Genomic DNA, 26,117 nt, shown 5'->3' with positions numbered 1-26,117 from the left:
CCCCAACCCGCTGTCCAGGCCAGCACCGAGGTGGTGCTTCCTTCTGCATCAGCCCTGCTGTTCTTGTATCTACTACCTCTTCCCTCTCCCAACACAAAGCATGCTGGCTATCACCCGAAGTTTTGCTTTGGAGTAACCATTAAAATTCACTACACGTGGAATTATAGTATTTTTTAGCTTCTCAGTCGGGGGCAGTTTTGCCCCCCAGGTACACTTGGCATTGTCTAGAGACATATTTGATTGATATGACTGGGGGTGGTAGTAGCTACTGACATCTAGTGAGGAGAGGCCAGGGATGCTGCTAAACATCCCACAATGCACAGGGTGGCCCCCAGAACAAAGAATAATCCTGCCCGAAATGTCAACATCACTGAGGTTGAGAATCTCTGGCCTAAAAGAAACACAGTAATAAAAATCTGTTAGGCCAGCCTCTCATTTCACAGATGAAGATACTAAAGCCCGGGGAGGGGGAGGGAGGCTATGATTTGCCAGGAACTCAGCCAGGTAGTAGCACAGCTGAGCATGGCGCCCAGGTTAGCTGGTTCTGTGCTTTCCCTATAGTATGTTTATTCTAAAAGGACTTACTCTTAAAATGGCCCTTCACCTCACAAAAAAGAAAGTCTGGAAGGATACACACCGAAAGGTAATCTGGGATTACGTCTGAATAGGATTGCACAGGTTACTCTTTTTTTCTGGTATGTCCATCTTGGACTTAATTTGGTTTGTTCTTTTTGTTTTGCTTTTACAATAAGCATTGACTGCTTTTATAAGCCGAAAAAATGAGAAACTGTTTTCATTTTGAAAAACTCTATGAAATGCAGTAAGATTTCACTTCATTGTTTAATATTTATTGCTGGCAAGAGTATGGCAAGACCAGCATTACAAGGTGGTAGGGTGGGGACTGGTAGTGGACTCTTCTAGAAAACAAATTGATAACATGTGTTCAGAGTCTTAAAACATGTCAGTCTTTCACCTAGTAAGCATCCCTTAAGAAATTTATGCCAAGGAAAGAGTTTCAAATATTTATGTATAAGAATGTGAAGTGAAGTTTTATTTATAATCACAAAACACTGGGAATAATCCAAATATCTAATACAGGTGATTAATAAATTCTAGTTTGGCTTAACAAAATATATAAATTACTAAAAAAAAAAAGTGTTAACACAACCACAAATATATGAAAATTATGGAATGTCATGCAGCTGCTAAAAATCACGTTCCTTATTATTTCAGTGTTGGTCTCTCCGTTAAACTAAAGTCTATGAGTGCAGGGATCCTGCCTTTTCAATTCCTTCTGCATTCTTGGTATCCAAAGGCAGTTCACACAGTAGGTAAGTGATCGTTATTGTTGAATGAATGCAACGCATCAATGAATATGGTTACCAGTCAGCGACGATATTAAAGATAATCAGCATCTTTTAATATTTTTTCTATTTTTCAAAGATTCTCCAATGAGCATGTGTTACTTTTAAAAACAGAAAAAAATATATAGATTGTTTTGTTGATGCAAAAAGTAAAAGAACATAGTAGAACTTAAGGACGAAAGGGGGAAAAAGAAAGAAGGCAGTAGGAAGGGTCATTGGAAACAGCGTTTGGCACTTGGACAGCCCACTGCATGACGTACCTGAGGGATGCCATGATACAGCTACCATGGATTCAGAATATGGGGATTGTATACACCCCCCTGGACGGGCAGCAGCCCTTGGTCATAACTGGTTTACTCTTCCAGCATTCTTCCCTCATTTGAGCATTTCTCCCACTGGTAACACCAAGAACTAAAACAACAGAGCAGCCACAGATCAACAGACTCGTGTGGTCGGAGGCTCCAGTGGCCACAAGATCAGAGGCATTGTGGCGATGGAGGCTGGGGATGCTTTTCAACTGGATGTGCGTCTGCGGCTGACAAATGGAATAAAAGAGCTGTGCTGCGGAGCTCAAAATAGAACAGAAAAAAGTATCCCAAAGAGAGAGAGAGGGAAGAAGAAGAAAATGACACAGACATGAGAGGCTAGCTTCTGGAACAACCTAAAAAGACCAATGTTAAGCCAGACCCATGAATATAATTCTCACATCTTTTGTAGAACTTTTTTTTTTCCCTTTTCACAAATGCCTCATTGGGACTGCAACCCTGAAAAATGTCATCTGCCCCCTTCCTGGAATGGCTGGATCCTTATGTCACCTAGGCAGAAAAAAAAAAAAAAAAACATGGTGATTTTATCTGTTTGGCTACTTGTGGTTATGCTGGTGGAGTGATTGAAGAAAATAAATCTGAAATATATATATATATATATATAATTTTTATACATATAAAAATTATATATATATATAAAATATATTTTAAAAATATATAAATAAATCCACATGTATGTATGGTGACAGAATAAAAGAGTGAGAGTGAAGGAAAAAAACAGAGGGATACAGAGAAAAAGAGAAAGACAGGGATAGGAAAGCTTATAAAACTGAGTGGACCCAGCCATCACTGTCTCGGGGTAGAATTAGCAGTTACTGGAGTGGTCTGCAGGTTACTGGATCTGTCAAGGACCCTCTGCCCAAACTTGTTCTGTCTTGCCTTCTTTCTCTCCCCAAGACTTTGAGAAGCAACACATTTCTTCAAAAAGAGAAAAACCCTTTCATTCTCTAATTAGAGATACAGCTCAAGATGAAAATGGCCCCCAAAAGGGCATGTGGGTCGTGGGTATCTCATCTTTCTTAAGTGCAGGTTTTAGGGACATAGGGAAAGGGTGAGAGAAAGCTGGGAGTCACAGCAAGGATAAATGGCCACACAAATGAGTGCAGTTTTCTTCATAGTTTGGCCCACAGCAAACACTGTCTTAAAAAGGAGGCTTTTCACTTGACTCTACGGAAAGGAGCCGCGTTTTCCTCCCTAGATTAAAGATGGCAGTACGTCTTTGGCACTCCCTCCAGTCACAAGTGGGCTCAATTTCATCTCACCTTGAATGTGGGCTGGCCTATGAGGATCTGACCAACAGAGTACAGCAGAAGTGACGCTATCTATGCCTGTTTGGGGCTCAGCCTATAAGAGGATGGTAGCTTCCACCATGCTGTCTTGGAGCCCTGAACTGCCATGTAAGAAGCTCCTAGTACTCTGTGGTAGGAGCATGTGGAGATGACTTAAGAACACATGAAAAGGGTTGGGGGGTGGGTACAGCTAGGCCCTAGGCTTCCAGCTGTCCCTTCCAAGTTACTGGACACATGAGTATAACTACCTTAGACCCTTCAGACCAGCCTGGCTGCAGATGAAAACCAACAAGTGACTCCAATTGATGTCACGAGGAACAGAAGAAAAACACAGCCTAGTCTTGCCTGAATTCCTAACCCACAAAAAATTGCGAGACGGAATGAAATGGCTGTGTTTTTTAAAAAAATGTTATCAAAGTATAGTTGATTTACAATGCTGTGTTAATTTCTGCTGTACAGCAAAGTGGCTCAGTTATATACACATATATATATATTACATACATATATATATATTCTTTTCCATTATGGTTTATCACAGGATATTGAATATACTTCCCTGTGCTATACAGTAGGACCTTATTGTTTATACATATATAATAGTTTGCATCTGCTAATCCCAAACTCTCAATCCATCCCTCCCCCTCGGCAACCACAAACCTATTCTTTTTTTTTACATTTTTATTGGAGTATAATTGCTTTACAATGGTGTGTTAGTTTCTGCTTTATAACAAAGTGAATCAGTTATACATATACATATGTTCCCATATCTCTTTCCTCTTGCGTCTCCCTCCCACCCTCCCTATCCCACCCCTCTAGGTGGTCACAAAGCACCGAGCTGAGCTGATCTCCCCGTGCTATGCGGCTGCTTCCCACTAGCTATCTATTTTACATTTGGTAGTGTATATATGTCCATGCCACTCTCTCACTTTGTCACAGCTTACCCTTCCCCGTCCCCATCACAAATCTATGCTTTATGTCTGTTAGTCTGTTTCTTTTCATAGATAAGTTCATTTCTGTCATATTTTAGATTCCACATATAAGTGATATCATGTGATATTTGTTTTTCTTTGTCTAACTACCTTCGTTTAATATGATAATCTCTAGGTCCAGCCATGTTGCTGCAAATGGCATTCTTTTTAATGGCTGAGTAATATTCTGTTATATATATACATATGTATATACACACACATATATATGCATATGTTGAGATATATATATATATATATATATATATCTTCTTTATAAAATGGTTGTGTTTATAAGATCCAAAGTTTTGGGGTAGCATGTTATACAATGATAGTGTGGTCCAGAGAAGACGGTGACCATATTTTTCCATTTTCAATATTGGCTTTGCCTCAAACATAAATCAATGTATCTATTTTCTTTCTTCCTATCTATCTACCTATCTATCTATCTATCTGAAATATGAGATAAAATATAGTCTGTGCTCTTTATTGAATGCAATGCAATGCAAATAGTGTCTGTCTTGGCTTAAGTCTCAGCAGTCTCACTTGCCTGGTAGTATGACTCAGGCAAATCATTAACCACTTTAATCCTCAACTTCCTCATCTGTAAAACAGGAATAACACCACCTACTTGTTGTGCTGTTATATGTAAGCAAATGTAAGGCACGCAGCACGGATGCTGGCTCACAGGCAGAGGCTTCCACAGTCCATGATCCCTGCACCATCTTGCCTATCCTTGCCTCCGTTTTCCAAATCTCAGCTAGTTTTTCTGGCACTTTATTTCCTGGACACTCTGACTTTTCTTGGTGAATGACTGCCTCACTCTTTGTCTTGTTTATATCTCAACCTGACTCACTGTTAGAATGTTAGCAAATAGAGGGTGTCTTAAAAAGAACCCCATGTGGTATGTGGAAGGTCCTTAAAGTGAAAGAGGCAAGACCTGGTTATACAGGGAGGTAGCGTTTCTCCAACAAAATCAGACAACATGATCTGATAGAAGGCAGAGCATCTGAAAACCAAAATAGATGTAGAGGCATCAGAAAACCACAAAAACATGTAGAGGAGCCCTGAGAATGAGATGGTAAGAAAGAGAACTAGAAGGTCCTATAATAGGGGATTTTAGTTAAGAGACTAGAGAAAGATGAGCAACTCAGGACCCCTCTGTATCTGTTACTTTATCTCATTCCACAGCGCACGAAGGTTAAGGCATAACTAGGTCTCAAAGGCTTTACACTGTAATGTCTTTTGCCTACGACCAAGTGCAGAGATATCCCAAATGAAAGGCCCCACCTCCATGCTTGGGTGGTTCCTGTGAAACATTCCTTACAGTTGCTTATGTTAAACTCCTTATACAGTCTGCCTGCCAAGGGCCACCCAGTTACAACCATGGATTTCAATTCCTCCTGCAAAAAATGTCAACCCATTGGCTTAATCAATCTGCACAGCTTTGATCTCCATCTGAGGTGGGTCGACGGTAATAAAAAAAGCAACTCTGCCTGCATAAACAATTATAAGTATGATGAAAGGATGAAAAGTATTAAAAGACAACTTAAGATGTTACTGAAATTACTATGTCCTCATCCAGGTTGAGCAACGAATATATTTTACAGCTACAACTTCTTCCTAGACAACCTAGGTCTATTTCTGAAATGGTCTGGCATACCTACTGTTTGTGGCACAGACTTGGAAGACAACTAAAAACATTAAAATCCCTGCCATTGTAAAGACCAGACAAGATTCGTGGTCACCACATTTAAACCTAAAAGCCCACTAAAATAGCATCATCTGTGACTCTCTCTTTTGCTCCTGGACCACAAGACTGCCTTCCTCGATAGTTTTTATTGCTTCTGGAAGTGATTTTCTTTTCATCAGGTTATCACAAATGAAAACCAAGACAGGTCAGAAGAGGGCTGGCTTCTTTGTCAGCAAGATACTTTCCTTTGCCAGAGTGAGAGAGAGAGAGAGAGAGAGAGAGACCTACCGATTGCTGGAATTAGAAAAAAGGTTTCAAGTACCTCTCTGACGTCTGTGATCTTTTAAGAGAGATGTAAAGCATATCAGATTTGCAACCCTTCCTGGCCTGAAGGGATCTAGTTATTTGGTCAGTTGTGAAGACATTCTCTTGTTCCTACTCTGTCATGCTGTCACTAGGGTGCATGCCTGGTTCATGATAAAAGGAAGCCAAACTGGGTTTTTACAGGAATTTCAGGAGTCTCAGTATTACTGGAGACCCTTACCAGGATTAGACCTGAGTTCGGCAAACCAAAGTGTTCTACATATTAGAGACAAGAGCAGAGGAGCAGGAAGAAAGAGAATGAAAAGGCCAAGAAGCAGAAGTACAAAATCGGTAGGAAAAGAAGTCTCTCTTTATGCACCGTTGATGTAACTCTGGGGATATCTATTTCTTTCTTCGTGGTTATACGTCCGTGGTTATTTGGCATTTGGGTAGCAAAGGGGTTTTAAAAAATAGCCCACTGTCTCTGGCACAAGACACAGTACTAGCATGAAAGGTCGGTTGTTCCAAACTACTAGTACAGAATGTTGGGTTGTCCTCATGTAAGTACCATACCATCACCTCCGCCTGGCTGCAGTGATGAGTAAGAGATGCCCTCTGGGTCCCAGCGATGATGTTTTGTTTCACTCAAAACCAACCAGATTCCTGACATCTTCCTTCACATAGTCTAGTACTTTATGTACTCTAATCACGGGCATCTAAAAAAAGAAGGCGAGTGAGAACCAAAACAAAGATAAACTAAAAATCAGCCCTATTCAGACAACAAAGGTATCCCGAGATGGCCCGGCCTGCGGATGGGAGGAAACCCAGGGTCGCCTCTCTCCAGCCCTGCTGTTTCCTTTCCCAGCCTCACACACACCCTGCCGCACGGTTGCTTCACTGCCTTGATTTCGCAGCCCTTCATCTGAGCACGTGTGTCTGGTTTTGCTGTTGCTGTTTCACGTGCCCCCTTGCTCCATCCGCTCGAGGTGGGCATTTCAGCCCCAGTCGGACGGTGGCTGGCATGCCTGTCAGGGATGCCCTCCAGGGGCACTGGACTGAGCTGATGCCAGGGCAGCAGGGCAGTGCCTCTGGTCCCGGGTGGCACTGATCTCTGGAGTAGGTTTACTAACAATTCCTTCAGTGTGGAGAAGAGAACATGTGAGTGACATTAAGAGTTACACGGCGGGCTTCCCTGGTGGCGCAGTGGTTGAGAGTCCGCCTGCCGATGCAGGGGACACGGGTTCGTGCCCCGGTCCGGGAAGATCCCACATGCCGCGGAGCGGCTGGGACCGTGAGCCATGGCCGCTGAGCCTGCGTGTCCGGAGCCTGTGCTCCTCAACGGGAGAGGCCACAACAGTGAGAGGCCCGCGTACCGCAAAAAATAAAAAAGTTACACGGTGTGGGAGCCAGGGCAGGCAGGCAGAGGAAGGCGTGCACACACGCGTACACGTGCGCATGCATGCACACACATGGATGATCTTCCAGGGCTCAGCAGCTCATGGCCATTTTTTCCTCTGCTGAATAACACTAGACCGACCCGCCAGGTAACAGCAGCTGTGGGCCCCACCTAGGCATGGTATTTCTGGGCACAGTGTAGCCGGTGGCATACTTTGCCCTGCAGCTCCTTCCAGTGCTGCTGTTTCTGGCTCTCCCCAGACTCTTTTTCCCTTTAAGATTCCAGGCTGGTGCCTATCAGTTCCAGTGAGCAGAGAGACAAAAGCTGTCCTCGCCCTCCGTGATGTGAGTGCGCCACTCTGCAAGTCCTTCCTGACTTGGCAGCGAGTTTCTTGCCCTGAGGGGATGGGCAGAGAGACCAGACTGGACCCTCACGTTCCTTCTGCTCTGAGAGGCAGGAGGGTGGGGGCAGAGATCAGGCCTTCACTGTAGAAAGAAAGGCAATGTGTCTTCAACGCATGGAGAAGCCCTGGAGCCTAGAAGATGATGGCACCGTGAAGGACGTCTAAGATCGAGGAGGCCGCCTCGGAGGCACCCTTCTGAGTCTTCGTTACCATGCCCCTGGCCCTTGACTTGGAGTTAGGTCTGCTCCCAGGGCCCCTCAAGCATGCAGTGTTTCCCCCGCCATCATCCTGGCCCATAGCTGGCTACTTCCCACCAGACTAGCAACTCCTGATGGCAGGAGCTAGGTCCTCCGGGGCTGTGCTTCCAGCACCCTGCACGGTTCCAACAGAGAGACGAGCTCCCAAAGAGTTTGTTGAAAGACTGATGGTTAAAAAAAAAAAAAAAAAAATGACTGATTGTTTTGTAAAGCATCCTTCTGCAGAGGAGGAAGCTGGTGCTTCGAGAGAGAGAAAGGGAAGGAAGCAGGGAAGGAAAGAATCCAACCTTTCTGGAAAACCCACAGGACAGAGAACATCTGACATTCAATAGTTCAGCTCCTCTCAGAACCCCAGTGAATTAGGTCTCCCTGCTCTGCAGACTTGCTTGTGGGTGCTTGGACACACATTTACTTGGGAGAGAACAAAATGCAAGGTTGCATGAAAATGAAAGGCTGAATAGTTGGGGACAGTGACCACGGGAGAGACCAGTGTCACAAGCCTCACGGCGAACTGGAATGAGAGCAGGGCTGGTGTAGGGGATAAAGTTTGAGAGGAACCAAGTCCTCCCTGGAATTTAAATTTGGACTGCCTCGTGGGCAAAGATGCAGAATCCCTGAAGTTAAAATGTTAAAGGGCAACAGACCCAAACCGAGAAATGCAGGTTTCTACCTTGCGCCCCTCACCTTTGCCCGTTGGCAGAGTTAAATTTTTATACTAGGTGGAACTCATACGTAAAACCAAAATGCACCGCTGCTGGAAACAGGAAACACGACAACCCTTGTGGATAGCAACAGATGTAAGAATATCTTCAAAATATAAGATTACTTCTGAAAACTGGGGACAACTTAGAAAGAGTAAGAGATTCTAAAAGAGCATTAAGTAATTTCCCAATTCTGAAAAGAGAGGGAAATGTATTATACACATGTGCATATATGCCAGAAGGCTCACTACTCAAAGCAGGCCCTATTATAATTCTCAGGCTCCATTTTAATTTTTTTTTAAATTTTAATTAACTATTAATTTCTTTTTGGCTGCGTTGGGTCTTTGTTGCTGCGCACGGGCTTTCTCTAGTTCCGGTAAGCGGGGGCTACTCTTCATTGCAGTGCACAGGCTTCTCATTGCGGTGGCTTCTCTTGTTGTGAAGCACAGGCTTCAGTAGTTGTGGTTTGTGGGCTCTAGAGCACAGCCTCAGTAGTTGTGGCGCACGGGCTTAGTTGCTCCGTGGCATGTGGGATCTTCCCGCACCAGGGCTTGAATCCGTGTCCCCTGCATTGGCAGGCGGATTCTTAACCACTGCGTCACCAGGGAAGCCCTCCATCTTTCTATAATAAGAAACTCAGAGGTCATTGTCTTATTTTCCAATTGTCTGCGCCATACATGTAAGCCTCCCTGCATGGTATCAGTACTTGTTTTAAGTCATCCGATGTTAGAGCTGAAGGCCCTTTTGTGATGATTTATTTTAACTCCTTTAGTTTATATTTGGGAAAACTGGGAGCTCAATGAGTTTTCTCAAAGTTTTACTAGAGGTGGGCCTAGAACACTGCATGTTTCTAAAATGTCTAATCTAATGCCACTCTTTAACTACTGACGATCCTAGCTCCTCTCACAAGGATACAGGGTACAGATCTTAAATAAGAAAGAAATTACACATTAGCCATTAAGAGGAATACCGCTTGTCCACACCATCTCAGCTTTTCTCTTTGCCCCAGAGGTCCCAGCAGTAGAATCATCAGCATGTGAGCCGTGGAAGGTGATGCTTCAAAGAACATGTGTTCCTGAGGCCACCCTCGCATGCTACAGGGCCCCGTCACAGGGACTGCAGACAGCAGCTGTCATAAGGTGGGGCTAAGGGCTGCTCTCTTTGTGCCAGTTTAGTGGAGCTGTGATGTTATGCAAGGAAATCTTTGGTATTGCAATAATCCTGGATTATAAATAATTTAGCATATTTCTTTGTAAACTGCAGTCCAGAATCCTTGCAAATAAGAAAAGGATTAACTTTTTTAGAAGGACTTGCTCTTGAGACTTTAAGTTCAAGGCAGAACAATGCTTGCCGTGGTAATTCCGTCTATTTTAAGATCACAAAACCATACCAAGTTGAAACCAGAGCAGAAGATATTAATGCAGTGCTCTCTCTGAAGTGCCCAATAGGGGAACGAGAAAGCTTTCAAAGGGAATTAAGTAGACAGAGAAAGCTCCCCGTTCGTGTCCAAATCACAAGGAGGCGGCTGAATAGGATTCACAGTTCTCCGTGGGAAGGACCCACACCACCGCTGATGTTCAAAACGGGGGGGCGATGTCTTGGGAAGATCAAGGACCCAGAATTCTGCTGTCAGAATCAGCCGCCTGCCCATTAGAGCCTCAAAAGACCCTCTTCCATGAGCGAGCTGATATGATCCTGCAAATGAGCCCATTTTTCTTTCTCTAACCAGCCTAAACTGTATCTGAAGGAAGCTGTCATTATGTAATATTTCCCAAGCACCCTTGATGGAAGCTTCAGATCTGGGGGGTGTGTGTGTGTGTGTGTGTGTGCACACGTGTGCATGTGTGTGCACAGTGGAGAGTGTGAGGGGGCAGCAAAGAATAAGATGTTCGTACAAAGTAGAGAAGCTGGATGGGGAACTGCCCCCAAAGTGGAAGAACAGACAAGCATCCGGGGTGCGCCTTGGGTCAAGAGGTTAGCACCTAGTTGGGACACATGGATGGAGGTTTTAAGAGGAAAAAAGTTAGCTGCAGAGAGTCAGAGCCAGGGACAAATGAAGGCAACAAGAGACAGAAGCAGAGAGGTACAGACTCAGAAACTAATAGTCACCAAGTGGGGAGTAAGGCAGGAACGTGAAGGACTAGAGGAACAGGTCAATGAAAGCACACCTCCAAAGCCTGGTCTCCAAGATCCTCCATGATGTGTTCTCTGCCTGTCTTTCCAGCCTCATCTCCTGCTGTCCCCCATGTGACATCTTATATGCCACCACATTAAACACGCAGCAGACTCTGTGCTGGTCTCCATTCTTGCCTGTGTTCTTTCTGTTCTCTGTACCTAGACAACCTTTTCTCCTTTCTCCTAATAATGTCTCTCATCTTCCAAGATTTAGCTTTAGAGTCACCTCCTCCTGGCAGCCTTCCGTGTTCCCCCAAACTTTAGGCTGGGTGAAGTACCACACCTACATGCTCTGATGACATCCCACCAATTTCCAAGCTTCCACCTAAGGAAGATGGCAAAGATGTTTCATATAAAGGGTCAGCTGTGAACTCTGCAAGGGTCATGGCTGCCTAGAGTACTGTGTTGAGAAGGATTCTGAGGCCTCATCTGGAGCCATTTGGAAAGAATACTGCAGTTACTTAAGGATACCTGCCACTTAGCGGCACGGGCCGCAATTTGCCATTCTTGCTCTAGAGCAGCATCTCAGATGCCAGATGAGGCATCTGAGGCCGAAAGACGGGAAATACCTGCTTAGCTTTCAAAGGCTAGTTAACAGTCAAATCAGGAAAGGAATTCCAGGTCTTGTGATTCCTTACCAAGTGCTCCTTTTAAGTGATAAGATTACCCCTAATGCTAAACCTGGAATATTGAAACTGTTAAAGGATTCTTAGCCCTTCCCAGAGGGGGAAGGTAATTATGCAGTGATGGTGCCCTGAGGAAAAGCTTAGAGGTTTGGTGATTTTGCTTGGACACCCCTCACCTGAACCCCCGCCGTGTCTTATGATGTTTTCTCCAGCCTAATCCTCCGCAAGTCCCTGCATTCATGCTCTTCTCTAGTCAGCGCTGTTGGTACTGCCAGTGCCTGTTACCCAAGTTAAAATGAAGACTTCTGAGCTGACTCTTCTGATATCACAAATACACCATCAAGAAGATGCACAGTCCCTGGGGTCAGGCAAGAAAGTGGAGGAAGTTGAAGCCACCTTTTCAGCTTCATCTTTCACTCCTCTCTCTGGAACCTGAAACTTTCCTGAGAAAAGAAATATACTTGGAACGGTTTCATTCAATGAACTCTTTCCCTGTCTTACCGTGAAAGGAATTTTCCAGAGGGCTCCAGTTTCAGGAGGTTACAAGGTATAAGGGAAGGAAAGCCGGCACACTCTCAGTCTGACAAGGGGTTGTCACATTACCACTGTACTTAAATTTAGCCAGAACGGCTTGTCAGATCCCATAATGCACTTTCCTGAGACGTTAAATGGTGAGAAACACGAATCGCTTGCCTGCCCATCCCCTCTCCCACAGCCCGTGCTTCCGTGAGAGTCTGCGATTAGAGATGAAGTCCCCCAGCGTGGCTCGACTTGGCAAAGGATCATCTAACCTTTCAACTTCAGTTCCGTGAACTGGGCTGAAAAGAATCACCAGGATGTCCCCCTGCGAAGCGCTCTGACATCAAATGACCTGCTTCGCCAGGTTACCTAAGGACACGGTTCTGACCAAAGATGGGAGAATTCCCAGAACTGGAAGCAAATGAGAGATGATGATAGGACATCCCCCTCAACCCCCTATCCTGGGATGCTCTCCAGCGATTAGCAACTGTGTCCTTTGTCTCAAGTCTGCTGTGTTTTTAGCAGCTTGGTTTCTTCAGAGGACAGGGCAAGAGGGAATGGGATTAAGCTGGGAGCCCTGATTTTTAGAGGGAAGAGGGTATTACACATTCTCATTTCGAGTTTCTCTGAAGGGTTTCTGGACAACCAAACCCCTACCCTGACCCAGGCACTATCATCTTTGGGTGCCCACCTCACTTCTGCACAAGAGATCAAAGCGGCCAATTTGTAGTGAAATTTCCAAGTGGCTGAAGAGAGAAGATGCTGTTGTATCTGTCTTTATGTTTTTTCAAGCCCTGAAAGAAAGAGTCTCCGAAGGGTAGGGGGACTTGGAGGAAGAAGAATGGATGACAGAGCCTCTGAGGGATCAATATATTCGACTGTTCCCGCCTCGGTGGAAGGACAGCGCCGGGAGGCAGATGGGAGACAGGATCCCAGAATCACAAATTTTAAGGATGAACGGACCTCAGAGGTCACCCGGTATAACCTCCTCTATTTTATAAATGAGGAAACTAAAAGTCAGACATGCTGAGGGATCTGCCCAAGGTTACAAAACTTGTGAAGAGAGAACCAGGACCCAGATCCAGGACCTTCCCCATAGTCCCCTTGCAAATGGCCATGGAAACTCCAAGGTCCTATAGGAGGACCCCACGTCCAACCCCAAGAGGCCACCCACAATGCTCCTCTCCTCAAAAAACAATGTCACGGCTGCCCACTTTCTCTAAAAATTATCTCCATCAACCACGTGGGCCCAGAGACAGCTTTCCCTGCGAAGAGCTCTCACAGCTGATTTTTTTCTGTGAAGCTGGCAAAGCCGCTTCGGTGATCTTTTTTTTTTTTTTTTTTTTTAGCACAGTAGCTCCCTGACAAGAGGATTAAAGCAGGCGGCTTTCAAAAAGTCTCAAGAAAAATTTAAAATGCAATATTTTAATGCTTGTTTAGAGTTTTGTACACTTTCGTAAAAACTCATAAATCTCTCCTGCCATACCCTATCAGCGATCCCATCACTGGCATGGTTTATTGAAATTAGGGGAAAAAAAAAAAGAATAGAGTGAACCCAGCCATAAATTAGGACCAGACAGCTAATTGTGCTGAGGAAGCTTTGCGAGACACAAGCCAAAATGGAGTGTGGGATCACAAATCTGGGGATTTCTGAGGCAGAAGGTGGCAGTTCTTTTGGAGCATGGTTCCTTAGCGGTTTTTCCCTGCAAATAAGATGGGAATTGGACGAGGAAATAGTACCTCTCAAAGTCAGCCTGCATCAGAATCACCAAGAGAGTGTGTTAAAACTCAGATTGCCAGCCGCCCCCCATCCCAACCCACTACCCCGCCCCCCCGCCGCCATCCTTGACTTTCTGATTCAGCAGGTCTGGGGTGGGACCTGAGAATCTGCATTTCTAACAAGTTCCTAGGATGTGCTGATGCTGCTGGTCTGAGGACCACACGCTGAGAACCTCTGGGCTGGAAAGACCCCCTCAGGCCTCCAGTGGAGTGGGACTGAATTACAAGGTGGAAGATAGGATGCTAGGTGGATTTTAAAAATCCCTTCACAGATGCAGCAGGTAAGGGTGGGAAAGGCCCCGTTGTCATAGCATCAGCATCGAGCGGTCCCTTTTACAGGATGTGAGCGGTGTACTCCAGCTCCTTGAGTCACCTCTAAAAAGATAATGCCTATCTGAGCAAAAGCAAACACCGGAAGGCTTAAAAACCCGGGGTCCCCGTGCTCGTTCTTCAAGCAGGAGAAAATATCTTTATGTAGAGAAAGTGCAGTGTAAATAGAAAGTAGGGCTCGATTTCCACCAGCCCGAGTCAAAGAATCTGCTGAGAAGGCCACATGACACACGAAATGAAATCCAGGTCCTTGATACCCGGAGGCAAGAAAGGGAACAGAAGATCCAAGAAAATCCAAACGTTCCTGAATTTCTACAGTAAACAGTTCTGATTGGATTCTCTTGCTATTTTGGAACATATATGAAGTTCATTAACTGGCATACATTAAACAGGAAAAAGTTAAAAAAAAAAAAAGAAAGATGGTTCTGGAGGACAAATCAGTAATTGCTCCTTTAGAGCAAACCAAAGTTACTGAGAAAATCTCCTATAAAGGCTCTGTCAAAACAAGTCACTTAGGGATTAGTGAGAGCTAAATCCTCCGTCAGAGAGATTTTTCTCAACAGTCGTAAATGGGTTTTAGTATCGGAAAATCTTAGAAAATATACTTCCCCTGCCCCCCACCCTCCTCTCAGAACGGCTCTTTCAATAGCTTGGCATCTTGTGGAAGCACAGTATTTCCTTAGGCTGAGGCTTCTTCTTTAAAAATAAACTAAAATAAACTCTGTCATTCACAGCAGAGTCAGTGGCTGGAAAGAAATCGTTATAGGCACCGTATTTCAGAGGCTTGCCCGCGCAACACACATGTTCAAGTACGGTCCTTTCTTTTCTTGGCAGATCCCCTGAGAAAAATTAACATAGGGCTGTTAGAAGCTAATACTCTTACTTCAGCTTTTTACCTTTTTTCATTTCGGACTCTTTCCTTAAGGTTTAACTGCTCACTTTGTTCTTCTGGGAAGGGCAAGAGCTTGAATTTAAATTTCATCCTTGAACGTGGGTAGCTGATTACTTTTTTTAATTAGAAAAAGGCAAACCCTGATAATACTCAACTTTTTCCACTGGCAGCCTTTGAAGAGTACACATTTTAATTCTATCAGTAAAGGGTCATCTGATTTACTCTCTCAAAACCATCCTCAGGACTTGTGTTCTACTTCTGAACAGTCTTCTCTGGAGCTCCTATCACTAGATTATGGAGGTCTGTCTCTGTGTGGAGGTCTTAAGCTTGTGTGTAGAAAAGACCCACTCACACCGTAAACACTTAGAGACACTGGCATTTATCCCCAAGAGAGGGGGACCAGGCAAGGCCATTTTCCTATCTGCCTCTTAGACGGTTACACTCCACTTTTTCTGCCCAAATCTTTGTTCTCATATCAGCTCTCGGAGCTAACGCATCCTGGATGTGACTGGTGCCAATCGATGGAAAGCTAACACACTTGCAAAACGCTCCCCAAGTGGATTAGGATTGATTCTACCCCCTTGGATACAGACTACGTTTCAAATTTCCCATTTCCATCATTAGACCCCTTCAAAGCATCCATCTGCCAGATGGATAAAAACATTTCTCCTGACACCCATACAGCAAGTTTTAGTTACAAACCTGGTTTTAGGCATTAATATACTCGGCCATCCCTTAGCATAGTATATATGAGGGGGTGACCAAAAAGTCCAACCCCAAAATTGTTCCCTTCCCAACCTACCTTATGCCTAAAATTTTGCCACTGAAAAATCTTTTAAGATATTTTATGCTCAGGAATATCCTTTTTGTATTAAATTATTCCAAGAGGCAACCTATTTAATCTATCTAATCAGTAAGACTATAAAGAATTTAGCAAGTCCTTTATTTTGGTTGCAGAGCCAAGAGAATTTAGGCTTGGGACTATACAGACCTGAGCTGGAATCCAAGAGCCATGGCTTTCTAGCCCTGGGAACTTGGCCAAGTCACTTCACCTCTAAGAGGCTCAGCTTTATCATTTATAGAAGGACAACAATAAGACCTACCTGCAAGGAGTAAATAAAGAAACAGGAAGAGCACCCAACATGGGGTCTGCCTCCTGGACAGTGCTCACTAATGTGAATTCCGTTTCTCAGGGGCCGGCTGGGCAGGGAGAGCGAGGTCAGGGTAGATTATCCTCCTAAGGTTAACAAGAGATAACAGAAACAGGGTATATCCTGGAAAGGCAGCTCCAGGAGGGGGCCACCAGGGGTGTGTGTGTGTGTGTGTGTGTGTGTGTGTGTGTGTGTGCGCGCGTGCATGTGTGTGCACGCACGCGCGTGCTGTTTAACCGACAGCAGTGGAAACAAGAAGAGTATTAGTCACTTGGGAGAGCAGACTGCAGAGCTGAGGAAACAGCCACAAAAAGGAGAGAGGACAGCCTTTTGCCTACTCCATTCGTCAGCTGATTGCCAGCACTACCCACAGTTTTACGAGTTTCACTCCAGTTCTGCCCTAACTTGATTACATATAAGGGCCTCGTACGCATTATCTCAAAAATGACATCTTGAGATCTTTGCCTGTGGGATTAATGAGTCATCAGGATGTACACATCAATCTCCACTTCACTAAAGATCAAATTTAAGAGTTGCCTCAAATCTTTTTCTTGTTTGGAGGGGGTATGAACACTAGATGGATATGTACAGGAAAGCGTGAACCAATTATCTTGATGACTTGTCCAGAGACCACGAATGCCTGTTTTGGGGGGTGAGGATGAGAGTTTCCAACAGTCTGATTTACCATTGTTCAGGGAAGAATCTGTTTTTGTGATCCACACCCACTGGGTAGATCCACTATAGCTAAAGACATATTTTTGAGCCCAGAATTAAGGCACTTGTTTTCCAAATGATTGGTGAATTTTATTTATGTGGATGTTTCTTATAAAATAGCAGTTTTATTGAAAAGATGATGCTTAAATGAAAGAGATGAACCCGGAAATATTACAGTGTCTGTCTATAGATAATGCGTACACAGATAATGCTTACTCGTGGCAACTGTTCGTCTCACATCTTAATTCATTCACGTCAGTCTTCTTGAGCCTCCTCTTAAGCACAAAGTCATGCAGGTGGGAAAGCAAAACTGCCCATGAGAAGGAGAGGAAGACCTTGCGAAAAGGATAGACAAGGTCCACAGTGATTCAGAGAAAGGGTTTGATGTCCCCCCCCCCCCCCCCGCCCACATCCTTCTTATTCTGGATGAACAATGTTGAAGATGGATCTTAAGTAGGAGTCAAGAAACTGGAAGATTAGAAGAGGAAGCTCTACTTCTTGTTCATATTAGTAAGTGACAGAACTCATTCAAACTCAGTTCTGGTGACTCCAAAGCACATGTGGGGTGGGGTCAGGATGGTCTTTCGGTTTTGGAGGTCTTCTGTTTACTGGAGGCATGGGCTCAAGGACTAGAAGTAGACAGAACTGGTGGATCTCTGTATGTCTCAGGTCCTCTGGGGTTAAAATGGAGGCAGGCAGGGCAGAACTCTTCAGAAAACAAGGCAATACTTTTTTGAGAAATATCACATGGGGTTGGATGGGGAAGTGCTCCAAGAACAACTATTCAAACCTAACGTGAAGACATTCTCTCTAGCATACAGTTTTCAGGGATCTGATAGGAGGGTATAGGGGATGGGGTGGAGGCCAAGCTATGATCTTAGGCTTATTGATGGATGAGACCATGGTAGATACTCCCTAGAAACATTCAGCAAAGAGTCGCATGGGCAGCAACTGACCCTCATGCCATTGTTAACCAGCATGGGGGTCGGGGTTGTCCACATCCTACTTAGGAGAACAGTAAGCAGAGTTTCATCTCCAGACTACCAAGGGTTGTCCACAGTGCAAGAGAAACCCTGCCTGAGCTTGACAGTGCAGCCAGTATGCAAACACGTTTTACAAATGCCATTTTCCCACCTCATTTTCATCTATCGAGCTTTAGGCTCTCCTAGGCAGGATCTCCGAGACGTGAATATGAACACCTCATATTCAAAAGTCCTCAACATAGAGAACATACAACTCTGCATTCAGCCACCTGGACAGGTGGAAAGCAGATCGTCATGCAGTAAGTCAAAGCGTGAATATGCACATGGTACCTTCACAGCTCTTATCTGATTGAAATGCACAAAAGTGGATTAGAAATGACATGATGACTAATTTTCTGAGGGGGAAAAAGGGGAAATCCAGTAGAATGGCTGGGTAAAAAAGTTAGTAATAAAAGGTAAGTAACCCAGACAGGGAGTTTCCTGAGCAAGCATAACCCAGCAGCTTTTAGCCACACTTCTTTCATGGCGCTCTTTTCAATTTAGGTTGATAGATATCTGCACTCACCCAGTGCTTGAACATCTACTGAAACCACCTCTTGCCATTTCACCAGGTAGGGACATCAGCAAAAAAGCCTTTTCAGTGCAAGTAGCAACACACTTTCCAAAACAACTCTCCACACGTCAAACTAAACAAACGACTAAGTAAACCCAGATTAAATACAGCTTCATCAGGATGGAGTTTGAGTAATCTCTGAATCAACAAAGTCTGGGGAATATGTGTACAGAATGTCCATTATACAAATGTCAGACCACAAAGTCAAACTCCTTTTTTGAGATGCTATTAAGGACTCCCTAATCTATCCAACATAGGAGAGCAGGGGAGGCCCAGGGTCTGCTAGCTTCCGCGCTCCAGCCTGATTTTCCTTATGCAAAGAGCAGGAAAGCAAATTTTCTGCAGTTATTTTAGTTACTTCCTGGAAAGAGCAAGTTGCCTTTTCCCATTAGTCTGAATGGAATTCTCCTTCTCTGAGCTGCTTTAATTGATGTGGGTTAAGCTTGAACATCACACAACTTCACAGCCACAATACAGCTGGGATCATCTGGTGCTTTTTAACTTTTAACTGGGTACAATCTACAAAGTCCAAGATTACAAGGGTCATTTATTGTCTGCCAAATGGAATGTTTCAAAGTGAAACGGTTCAGTCACACCATTAGGGGAAGAAGAAAGAATTAAAATGTATGCTCATAAAATGATCAACACAGGAAAATATAAACAGCAGTAGCCCAAGAGTACACAGTTACATGGATTGTCACGGAAGTCTTAAAATGGACATGTATATCTGAATCACTTTGCTGTACACCTAAAACTAACACAACATTGTTAATCAGCTATGCTTGATTTTATATTATAAAAATATAAAATATATTTTTTTCAATGACACCTTCTTGATCTATGTGGAAACACGTGGACTGCTACTTCAATGTTGCCATCATATAGTCCAGGACACTTGTACAACAAGGCTGGATAGGCTTCAGAATCAAATAGAGCTGAGTCAGATACTAGCCTACACACTCATTACCAACGTGTGATTTGGGGCAAGAATCTTACTTCTGAAACTATCTCAGAAGCTATAAAATGCCGACCATATGACCTTCCTCATAGGTTTTTATACAGATACAATAAGATTACATGTACAGTATCTGGCCCTGGCACACACTACAACCTTAGGATTATTCCTGCCCCCCCAAACATTTTGGGCGGAGAGATCTCGTGTGTGTATGCATTTAGCTTTGAAGTCATGCCTATACGTAATAGGCACACAATAAATACTTCTTGTCATTTATTCAATAACAAACATTGATTATTTACCTTTTGTACTGCCTGACCCAGAAGTTCCCAGACATTCTTGTTTCATGATTAACCGTATTGGTAATTGTTTTACAGCACCCCTAGGTTAAAAAGAAATACCTAACAGTTCAGTTTATTAATTAATTAGACCCAAATAACTTAAGAAGTGTTTATGTCCTAACAATTTAGTAGTTTTTTGAAAAAATATCCAATAAATGTAAAGAAAATAATATTTTCATTTCATTGTGAAATAATCACAAGTATTTACTAAAGAGATGCCTGTGTCTGGTGGGCACTTCACAATGACTCAAACCTTGGCATTAGATTGGAAACCTCCACCCCCTATTTCCTGCTCCACACTGTACCACGTGGTACTGCTTTGCATGATAGCAACTGCTAAAACCCTAGCTTTGCAAAGGTATGACATCACTGAAAAAAATGTTGTGCATTCCAGTAGTGAAACTACGAACTACCTTGAGCTAGTAGTTCACACGCTGTCTGACAGATGTCAAGAATTGATGTATTTTCCTCAAACATTTAAAGCATTTCCCAGCACTCTTCTGAGTTTGCTGCAACGCCCAGGATGCCTTGCATCATTGTCTGGGAACCAAAAGGCTAATCAATTACATCAAATCAGATTCTTCTTCTCTGCTACTGTATCACAGAAATATGAATTGGGACAACATTATAAATAAACCTAAATAATAACAAGACTTGTTATAATGGAGCTCTGTATTTCTATTATGCCTTTCAGCCTTTAATATTTCACCCATTCAAAGATGTCTGACTAGTGTCCTCTGGTCACCAGATCGATTCTGCAGTGAAGGTTCCGGGGCTTCGAACAGACAAACGTCTACTTATCTTGATCTCAAATGTTTACTTACTTCAAAAACCATACAGTAGGGGCTTCCCTGGTGGCGCAGTGGTTGAGAATCTGCCTGCCAATGCAGGGGACACGGGTTTGAGCCCTGGTCTGGGAGGATCCCACATGCCGTGGAGCAGCTAGGCCTGCGAGCCACAACTACTGAGCCTGCGCGTCTGGAGCCTGTGCTCCGCGACAAGAGAGGCCGCGACAGTGAGAGGCCCGCGCACCGCGATGAAGAGTGGCCCCTACTTGCCACAACTAGAGAAAGCCCTCGCACAGAAACAAAGACCCAACACAGCAAAGATAAATTAATTAATTAATAAACTCCGACCCCCAACATCAAAAAAAAAAAAAAACAAACCCATACAGTAATGCCAAGTTTACCAGAGGATCCTTCTCATTAGTAGTAACTTGTGAGCTGTTGTGCATCAGCTCCATGTAGGGTCATTCGAGATGAAGGAAGGGACTCTCCTTTCACATGTGAAAACAGCTCAATACCTAACAACTCCGCTGGCACATATGCTGTTCAGCATCTAGAATCCAGGCCTAGGGAAGCACCAGGGCTGGCCCTGCTCCTATTCAGTCTCTACTCCATGTTGCATTATAGGCGTGTCTACAGAGCTGAAAGGTGGCTTAAACCTTGCTCAGGAAGGGAGTGGTAAGGAGAGGTGAGGTGGCACAGAACGTATATGCCACACGTGCTCGACAAAGGCTAAGAGGAAAAGCCCTGCTTTGCAGCGTTGTGATTTCTCTGTTACACAAGCCCCCAGCCAGGAGGAGGAAGCTCCCTGAGCTCAGGGTGGGGAGAAGCAGCACACCAGCAGGCAGAAGCGTTTCCTTCCCTTCTGTGGCTGCCTGCAGAATGCTCTGAATTGAGGGACGTGCTCTTGGCTGAAAGGAAGATATGCAAATGTTCACGTTTATTAGCTCCTAATTGAGGACTTCTCCCAGACACAATAAATCAAATCGAAGAAAAAAAAAAAAGTGCGCTGTGGAGAGCAAGTAGGCTAATCCGAAGCATTTTACAGAGGGGATGAATCCTGGCCCTCCCCTCTGTGTGTGAGGAACTATCCTGACCTTGCCGGCTGAGCCCTGCAGCCCAGGGAAATCAAGTGGACCGGTGTTTATGAGGCACCAATCAGAGGCCCAGTATTGCTATTAGTTGTTTTGGAGGGTCCCAGGAGAAGACAGTGTAGACTCTGTCCTGAGGAGTGGAAAAAGTCACTGGGAGCGGAGCCTTATTATATGAGAAGTGAGAGAAACCCAGCTCCAGACTCTTCTCACAGCAACTTTAAAGTAAATCAAGCAACACTGTCTTCGATTGGCAGAGACCAGGAGGACCCACTGTCCCTACGGATGGACACATTTATGGGCCCCTATTGGCCTATTTGGCAAGAAGCTTTATATAATATGACTTCCAGAATCATTCTGTCCAGTGTGAGTCACGGGCTTCAGGGTCCTAGCTCTGTCCACTTTGCACCAGGCCTTCTTAGTTGCTATCCTTCTCAAGCATAGGATCTGGTACCCATTGTCAAAGCTCTGCTTTATTTTGAAAATTTAACTGGCAAAACTATTATATTCCACCAACTCCTTCCCCAAGTGGTGTGCAACTTAAGATGGCAAATTCAGAGACATGCCATTCAGAATGCACCATGCTATCCCAATGCGAATTCACAGATGAGGGCACACAGAAAGAACTAAACAGAAACACAATTGTTATTACAGGGGTGGTTACCTTCCCAGAGACCCTGAATTTGGAATTATGCAAAATAGAAGGCCAAAGTTCACCTAACAGTGATTTAAATAAGGTAGCAATGAGTACACTACCTTCTAACACGTTAAAATTTCCATGGCAAAGTCCTGTTATAAAAGGCTTTGCTGTTCCATTGATTTGATAAGCCTGCAGGGGTGCATTTTGCTTTCATACACAGTGTTATATCAACTATCTTGTTTGCTTTGAAAAACAAGAGGCCAATAATAACAATCCTTGGGTTGCCATGATTTCCCTGCCGTTCTCATATTGAGCGCCCACTAATTCTGGACTTTAAGCTCAGTGTTGGGAACAACATTTGTTTTGCTCTTGAGGAGTTTGCAGACCAGTTACTTGGTATCAATGTCCTTTGTAACGGTGCAAATGTAACCGTAGTAATGTATTAGAAACAAGCCAATTATTACGCCATTTGCACATTTATGCCCCCAAGATTTACTCTGGGTTTTCTTAAAGGCCTCCTCTCTCATGAGGTTTACTTTTGTGATTTGGAGGTCCTCTTTGGGACAGGGTGGAGCTTCAGATACAGAGTGTATGGAGTCAGACAAGCCTTTCCCCTAAGAATTGATTTGCATGGTGGCTAAGGAACTTCCTCGTGAGGGGAGGCAGACTTGAACTCTAGTGACACTGGGGATATGTATAGACAAATATGATGGCCTGAGGAATGGTGCGGGGACAAAAGTCAGGAGATGAGGATGAAAAGCAAGGGTCACCATGGGAGAATCTGGCCACAAGTCTGAGAGTCAGATGGGAAGATGTTCAGATGGGTTGGATGTTCCCTTCCATGATGGTGTTTAAACCCATCCAGTCCTATTTTCCAGGGGCTGTGTATACTCTGGGGAGAAAAGAACTCTCTCATCAAATTCCAGAGCACTTGGGGCTCAAATTACTTTCCTAAGGCGATGTGCTCCTATATGAGCCGGGAGACAGAAACCTTCTTCCTCACTTCAACATAGACTGCTATTCAATTGTCACAGTAACGAAAGATCTGAACGGGTTGGTAGCAGGGCCCAGCAATCAACCATGAGAAGGAGTAGAAGCCCATAAGTAACAGTCAAGAAAAATAAGAGTGGTGTGGTTTGGGGTGGGCAAAGCCCATGTTGATGGCACTAGTGGAACCTGGAATAGCAGGTAGAGTCTAGTGATGAGTGGAAGCCCAGACGAATTCCTCAAGGCACATAAGACACCACTTTGGGAACTCAGAGAAGTGTTGAGGTTGGGATGAGCTTTGTAAGGGATTGTATTACCTGAACTAACAGGTGAGGGCTTGAGGCTCTGATCTTCATGTTAATGAGAGGCATTCATACCCTGGGGCTGGAAAGGCTTGGAAACATTGCGGTTACATAAGTTTACATCAGTCCCTCCTCTTTTTTAACTGACATGCAGTCTTAGCCCTGCTATCATCTCTGATCTTGGACCACTTCCCTGAGCCACTGTGCAACCAAGTTCTTCTTTTCTGCAAGGTGGGGAGAAAAGTAGATTCATAGGTTTCCTCCAGAGTGGCCTGCGAGTCTCTCATTTGCATTGCTCTGTGAGTGCAAAGCCCGACAATAAAAAAATATAATTCTTCAGGCACGTCAAAGACAACTCATTAGATCAACTTTTTTTTTTCCTATGTGTTGTGTTTTTTTTTTAAAACAGGGACCACTGTGCTTTCTTTCAAGTGAAAAGACTTGTGACAGCTGCTCTATAAAGTATTCAGTGGTTAATTAAGACACTGGTGTCATCGCTGAGCTCTTTTGTATTTTGTAGAAACCAATTGCTAAACAGATGAAAGTAGGTCTGAGGCAAGGGGTAGCATAACTATTATTTCAATTAATAAATAGCTCTAAAAGTGAAGGAAGTGATAAAGCCCTCAAGAGCGTCCGTATCTGCCCCGGTTCTGTCAGGAAAATTAAACAGAGTACTTGTGATTGCCATTGCCTCTGTTTAAGAGATCCAAGCGAGTGGGTCACCTGTGCTGAGCAGGTTAGTCTGGTTCCTGAGGCACCCCCTAGTGACACATTTGTATACACTGGCGCATCCACTCCATCACAACAGAAAGGAATTGGGCCGAATTCACTTCTTTTTCTTCTACCCACATCCTCTCCTCCACTCTCCCCCTCCCCTTGCCCTCCACCAAAGAAGCCCTAAAATGTATTTTCAGACAAATATCAGGGAAGCATTTATAAATATTTCAGAGGCGTTTCATAAATAAATAAGGAAATCTACAAAAAGACTTCCCTCTTTTAATGAGATCTTGGCTGTGGTATATGCCTTTTATTTGAGTATCATTAAAACCAGTTGGGGAGATTTTTATACTGGACTCTCTTTTGGGGGGAGGGGTCATAGTATATGAAAAAGGCTGCAATGCAAGCCTGAGATGTGTAGCCTCCTCCCTGACAGATTAGGCAGCTCTGGAGCTGAGGGAATAGCTTTTACTCTTTTAAAAGTAAATACTAATCAATAGCAACTGTGCCGACAAAAAACTTCTGGCCGCCTAATTGCACCACAGCTACTCATAGACCCCAACAGAATTTTCCCCTGGATGTAACAAAATTAACTACCAGGGGCTGAGCTAGTGAGTTATCACCATCTCGCTATTCAAATGTAATTAACACGAGCCCCCAACTGCCACATGTACCATTAGAGTACCATTTGTTCGTGGTAATTTCCAAACAAGGTCTGCAGGTCCTGCCCAAGTCAATCTTCTCAACATACTCATCTGCACAGGAAATCCAGCTGGCAGGTAGGTGGTCCCGACCATTACACGAAATCTCTTCCTCTCTGAAATCTTGTTTGTAGTTTCTCTTCTGCAGCTTAATGCCCTCTGTGGTCTCTTTGGCCATGTCAGAAATAGCCAGACTGTGTCAGAGGCAAACAACTGATTTAAGCTGTCCTAACAAGCAAATCTAGTACCCAGCTTTGGGCTGATCTAGCTGCCAGATATGCAGGAATCTTACTTGACAGCAGCTTGGAATGGATGCCGTGGTCATTTTGGTTAATAATAACTAATATTTTTACTACACGTTAGGACTTTTTAAGGACTTTCACCTACATCTTTCTAATTTATTATTGTCATTGGTGATTATAATAATAGCAGTGGCCATTTACTGAGCACTTGGATTAAGAGCTTTACATACACATTTTATCATTGAATTCTCACAACAACTTTGAGTTAGGAATTATTACCCCTGTTTTTAAAATCAAGGAAGCTGAGGCTCAGAGAGCCTGACTCCAAATGCTCCAAGCAGCTAGAATAAGGAAGCACCAGAATGTGAACACAATTTTCTGACTCTAACGCTCATTCTGGACCCGTTAACCACTTCGGGAGGGAGGGATCATCTTCACCACCACCATCAGCAAATCAGCATTTTACACACGTGGTAAACGAAGCACAGAGAGGTAAAGCAACTTACTCAGGGACACTCAGCATGGAAGAGTTTCGAAGGAGAGGCAAGAGCCAGTCATAGGGGTTAGTGGAATCTCTGACTCTCTAAACGTACAGCACACTAGCCTTCCTGTCTGTCTTGTTCAACAACCAATGGACGTGTTGCCAGAGCTGCTCCAGGTCTTTGCTCAAAATCCATCAACCACCCCTGCCCCGCACCGGCCGCCTGCTTTAGCAGGAGTGTCCTTGCTCAGAACCTGCCAACTCCCCGCCTCTCACTTTTAACAGGAGTAAACATAAATCTTTAAGTTAAAGGGTCCAGAGGTAAGAAAGGAAGCTACGAACAGCAACAAAAAACCCAGATGGAACCAGCTGGGACCAAGATGGTAAGGAATCTGG

At 44.1% G+C, this 26,117-nt stretch overlaps 1 protein-coding gene across 6 annotated transcripts in view; it reads right to left on the bottom strand.

Moving 5' to 3' along the window:
- The window catches only part of RORA (RAR related orphan receptor A), a 1,120,706-nt gene that overhangs the window by 394,826 nt on the left and 699,763 nt on the right, over positions 1-26,117 (bottom strand). The gene's annotated exons all lie outside the window — the stretch shown is intronic.

The sequence above is a fragment of the Stenella coeruleoalba genome (assembly GCF_951394435.1).
Source record: "Stenella coeruleoalba genome assembly, chromosome: 2".
NCBI lineage: Eukaryota > Metazoa > Chordata > Mammalia > Artiodactyla > Delphinidae > Stenella > Stenella coeruleoalba.
Note: the sequence above shows the minus strand (reverse complement) of the source record. Positions and strands in the feature narration are given on the sequence as shown.